Genomic DNA, 6,124 nt, shown 5'->3' on the forward strand with positions numbered 1-6,124 from the left:
ACAGTGCAGTAATATCAAATAAGTAAAATCTAACCATTTCACAACAGTACACACATCTAAACGTAAAATAATGGAATTAAGAATATATAAATATATGGAGCAATGTCAGAGCGGCATAGACTAAGACATAGTAAAATAGAATACAGTATATACATGAGATGATTAATGCAAAATATGTAAATGTTATTAAAGTGACTAGTTTTCCCATTTATTAAAGTGGCCAGTGACTCCATGTCTATGTATATAGGGCCTCAGCCTGTAAGGTGCAGGGTTGAGTAACCGGGTGGTAGCCGGCTAGTGAAGGCTACCAAACAGTCTTGAAGGCCTTGAGATAGAAGTTGTTTTTCAGGTTTCTCGCTCTGTGTTTCCTACTTTCACAACCTGGGGGCGGCCTGTCAGGAAGTCCAGGACCCAGTTGCACAGGGCGGGGTTCAAACCCAGGGCTCCAAGCTTATTGATGAGCTTGGAGGGTACTACGGTGTTGAAGGCTGAGCTATAGTCAAAGAACAGCATTTTGATGTGGGTATTCCTCTTGTCCAGATGGGATAAGACAGAGTGCAGTGTGATGGCGATTGCATCGTCTGTGGATCTATTGTGGCGGTAAGAAAATTGAAGTGGGTCTAGGGTGTCAGGTAAGGCAGAGGTGATATGGTCCTTAACTAGCCTCTCAAAGCACTTCATGATCACAGAAGTTAGTGCTATGGGGCGATAGTCATTAGTTCAGTTACCTTTGTTCCTGTACACAAGAAAGCAATGGTTGACATCTTGAAGCAAATGGGGACAGCAGACTAGGATAAGGAGAGATTGAATATGTCTGTAAACACTCCAGCCAGCTGGTCTGCCATGCTCTGAGGCCGTCTGGACCGGCAGCCTTGCGATGGTTAACTTGATTAAATGTCTTACCCACGACGGCCACGGAGAACGAGAGCCAGGGCAATTTAACTTATCCCAGAGGCTGCTCCATGTCACCGGCGGCGGAGAATAGGTAACCAGAGTGGACTTATAGTACGACTCAGAAGGTGGGCACACCATCTACCACTTCAGAGTATATTACTTGCTAATGTTCAGTCTCTGGACAATAAAGCAGACAAGCTCAGGGTGAGGATCTCCTTCCAGAGAGACATCAGGGACTGTAACATACTCTGTTTCACGGAATCTTGACTCTCTCTGGATATACTGTCCCCGTCCATACAGCATCGCGCAGACAGAAATAAAGAACTCTCTGGGAATAAGAAAGGCAGGGGTATATGTTTCATGATTAACTACTCATGGTGTGATTGTGATAACATACAGAAACTCAAGTCATTTTGTTCACCTGACTTAGAATACTGCGACTATAACCAAAGAGAATTCTCTAGAGAGGTAATATGGTTGGCATTTGATTGTGAGGTATTCTAAGTCAGGTGAACAAAAGGACTTGAGTTTCTGTATGTTATCACAATCCAAGTTTTACTACATCAAATAGATTGCTAGCCAAAACTATCTTAGCCGTTAGCCATTGTCATAGAGATGTATTGTGTTTAGTCTAGCGGTTTGCTAGTCCCATTGAAATTTAGCTATGTAGCCTGTTTTCGTTACGCTAGCTAATAAGTATGAGTGTTTGTAAGCAAACGTGCAGTATATTCATAGTAGTATACTTACCTTTTCTACTTATTTTGACCTCTTCCCAAGGAGGCCCTCGCCATTGTTGGTAAGATAAACATTGTTTATCAAATGTTTTTGTTTTGTCTTATGTGACCCGTTAGCAGATGATTAATAATGGCTTAGAATTGGCTGTCTCTTGTGCTTGTCTTTATTTTCTAAAAGGTTATGTGGTGGAGAAACAAAAAAGAGTATCTGAAGATACAGTGCATTCGGACAATATTCAGACCCTTTGACTTTTTCCACATTTTGTTACATTACAGCCTTATTCTAAAATTAATTAAATTGTTTGTTTTCCTTCATCAATCTACACACAATACCTCATAATGACAAAGCAAAAACAGGTTTATAGAACTTTTTACAAATGTATTTAAAATAAAAAACTGATCACGTTTACATAAGCATTCAGACCCTTTACTCAGTACTTTGTTGAAGCACTTTTGCCAGCGATTACAGCCTCAAGTCTTCTTGGGTATGACACTACAAGCTTGGCACACTGGTATTTGGGGAGTTTCTCCCATTCTTCTCTGCAGATCCTATCAAGCTCTGGCAGGTTGGATGGGAAGCATCGCTGCACAGCTATTTTCAGGTCTCTCCAGAGATGTTTGATCAGGTTCAAGTCTGGGCTCTGGCTGGGCCACTCAAGGACATTCAGAGACTTGTCCTGAAGCCACTCCTGCATTGTCTTGGCTGTTTGCTTAGGGTCATTGTCCTGCTGAAAGGTGAACCTTCGCCCCCAGTTTGAGGTCATGAGCACTCTGGAGCAGGTTTTCATCAAGGATCTCTCTGTACTTTTTTCTGTTTATTTTTCCCTTAATCCTGACTAGTCTCCCAGTCCCTGCCACTGAAAACCATCCCCACAGCATGATTCTGCCACCACCATGCTTCACCGTAGGGAGGGTTCCAGGTTTCCTCCAGACGTAATGGTTGGCATTCAGGCCAAAGACTTAAATCTTGGTTTCGTCAGACCAGAGAATCTTGTTTCTTATGGTTAGAGTCCTTTAGGTGCCTTTGGCAAACTCCAAGCGAGCTGTCATGTGCCTTCCGTCTGGCCACTCTACCATAAAGACCTGATTGGTTGAGTGCTGCAGAGATGGTTGTCCTTCTGGAAGGTTCTCCCGTCTCTACAGAGGAATTCTGGAGCTCCGTCAGAGTGATCATCGGGTTCTTGGTCACCTCCCTGACCAAGACCCTTCTCCCCCGATTGCTCAGTTTGGCCAGGCGGCCAGCTCTAGGAAGAGTATTGGTGGTTCCAAACTTCTTCCATTTAAGAATGATGGAGGCCACTGTGTTCTTGGGGAACTTCAATTCTGCAGAAATGTTTTGGTACCCTTCCCCAGATCTGTGCTTCGACACAATCCTGTCTCAAAGCTCTACGGACAATTCATTCGACCTCATGGCTTGGTTTTTGCTCTGACATGCACTGTCAACTGTGGGACCTTATATAGACAGGTGTGCCTTTCCAAATAATTTCCAATCAATTGAATTTACCACAGGTGGACTCCAATAAAGTTGTAGAAACATCTCAAGGAAAATAAATGGAAACAGGATGCACCTGAGCTCAATTTAGAGTCTCATAGCAAAGTGTCTGAATACTTATGTAAATTAGGTATTTGTTTATTTTTAAAAAATCTAAAAAGCTGTTTTCACTTGGTCATTATGGGGTACAGTGTGTAGATTGATGAGGAAAAAACAATTTAAGGCTGCAACATAACAATGTGGAAAAAGTCAAGGGGTCTGAATACTTTACTGATGCACTGTAGTTACAGTGCCTTGCGAAAGTATTCGGCCCCCTTGAACTTTGCGACCTTTTGCCACATTTCAGGCTTCAAACATAAATATATAAAACTGTATTTTATATATCAACAAGTGGGACACAATCATGAAGTGGAACGACATTTATTGGATATTTCAAACTTTTTTAACAAATCAAAAACTGAAAAATTGGGCGTGCAAAATTATTCAGCCCCTTTACTTTCAGTGCAGCAAACTCTCTCCAGAAGTTCAGTGAGGATCTCTGAATGATCCAATGTTGACCTAAATGACTAATGATGATAAATACAATCCACTTGTGTGTAATCAAGTCTCCGTATAAATGCACCTGCACTGTGATAGTCTCAGAGGTCCGTTAAAAGCGCAGAGAGCATCCTGAAGAACAAGGAACACACCAGGCAGGTCCGAGATACTGTTGTGAAGAAGTTTAAAGCCGGATTTGGATACAAAAAGATTTCCCAAGCTTTAAACATCCCAAGGAGCACTGTGCAAGCGATAATATTGAAATGGAAGGAGTATCAGACCACTGCAAATCTACCAAGACCTGGCCGTCCCTCTAAACTTTCAGCTCATACAAGGAGAAGACTGATCAGAGATGCAGCCAAGAAGCCCATGATCACTCTGGATGAACTGCAGAGATCTACAGCTGAGGTGGGAGACTCTGTCCATAGGACAACAATCAGTCGTATATTGCACAAATCTGGCCTTTATGGAAGCCATTTCTTAAAGATATCCATAAAAAGTGTTGTTTAAAGTTTGCCACAAGCCACCTGGGAGACACACCAAACATGTGGAAGAAGGTGCTCTGGTCAGATGAAACCAAAATTGAACTTTTTGGCAACAATGCAAAACGTTATGTTTGGCGTAAAAGCAACACAGCTGAACACACCATCCCCACTGTCAAACATGGTGGTGGCAGCATCATGGTTTGGGCCTGCTTTTCTTCAGCAGGGACAGGGAAGATGGTTAAAATTGATGGGAAGATGGATGGAGCCAAATACAGGACCATTCTGGAAGAAAACCTGATGGAGTCTGCAAAAGACCTGAGACTGGGACGGAGATTTGTCTTCCAACAAGACAATGATCCAAAACATAAAGCAAAATCTACAATAGAATGGTTCAAGAATAAACATATCCAGGTGTTAGAATGGCCAAGTCAAAGTCCAGACCTGAATCCAATCGAGAATCTGTGGAAAGAACTGAAAACTGCTGTTCACAAATGCTCTCCATCCAACCTCACTGAGCTCGAGCTGTTTTGCAAGGAGGAATGGGAAAAAATGTCAGTCTCTCGATGTGCAAAACTGATAGAGACATACCCCAAGCGACTTACAGCTGTAATTGCAGCAAAAGGTGGCGCTACAAAGTATTAACTTAAGGGAGCTGAATAATTTTGCACGCCCAATTTTTCAGTTTTTGATTTGTTAAAAAAGTTTGAAATATCCAATAAATGTCGTTCCAATTCATGATTGTGTCCCACTTGTTGTTGATTCTTCACAAAAAAATACAGTTTTATATCTTTATGTTTGAAGCCTGAAATGTGGCAAAAGGTCGCAAAGTTCAAGGGGGCCGAATACTTTCGCAAGGCACTGTAAGTCAAAGCTGAATGAAGACAAGGCATCAAAGGGATTAATAAAAAAGTATAAATTGTCACGCCCTTATCTTCTCCATTATCCTGTGTACTTATACCTGTGTTTTGTTTGTCTTTTGCCACGTCGTCTTGTTTGTCAAGCTTACCAGCGTTCGTCCTGTCAGCTCCTGTCTTTTTCCCTGCCTCTCTTTTTCTCTTCCTCCTGGTTTTTGACCCTTGCCTGTCCTGCACTTGTACCCGCCCACCTGACCACTCTGCCCATCCCAGACCCTGCTTGCTGTCCTGTACCTTTGCTCCCCCTCTGGATTACTGAACTCTGCCTGACCCCAAGCCTGCCTACCTTGACCTGTCATTTGCCTGCCCCTGGTATTACAATAAACATTGTTACTTCACACAGTCTGCACTTGGGTCTCACCTTGATTCCTGATCAAAAATACCTAATTTTATATGTAATTAATTTGTTTTAAAAAAAAAATGCAATTAAGTTTATAAAAGCGTATTATTATTTGTTTGATTATATAACTACAGTTAGAAACTTGAGGAAATAACATGTGCACTAGTCTTGTAGTGAAATAAGATGTGAATTTTGAATAGGAAAACAGTAAATGTGTCAGTTTTCAATGGCAGTTTTCAAAAGGGTTAATGTAGAACATTTAAAAAGGAGCAGAAGCAACTCAGTAGTGATCAGCAGTTACGTGTCACTACACACATTGATAGCAGTAGTAATTCAATCAGGATTGAGTAGGCATTCAGCAGTCATCTGTAAGCATTGTGTAGTGATTCAATAGAACATGTATAGGAATGTGTGGGTTTTAAGTAGTAGATCCCCGTCAGTGGTTCCACAGTTGTAATACTTATTTTGTGATGAGTATGAAATGAACGTCCCAATTTATCACTCATTACTACACAAATCACTACTGGTTTACTACACATCTCAATAGCAATCAAGTAGTAAAACCATTAGGTTTTGTGTAGTAATGATGAAAAGTAATTAAGTAGTACTTACACCATTGCCCTCACTCTGAGTGTTCTCGCATTCACACCAAACTCCAAATGCTAATAGCCAAGCTCCAACATGACCATCCCACCGCAGCCCACCAACGTAACTAGTCAGATAGAGAG

This window comes from Oncorhynchus mykiss, chromosome 27 (assembly GCF_013265735.2).
Source record: "Oncorhynchus mykiss isolate Arlee chromosome 27, USDA_OmykA_1.1, whole genome shotgun sequence".
Classification (NCBI taxonomy): Eukaryota; Metazoa; Chordata; class Actinopteri; order Salmoniformes; family Salmonidae; genus Oncorhynchus; species Oncorhynchus mykiss.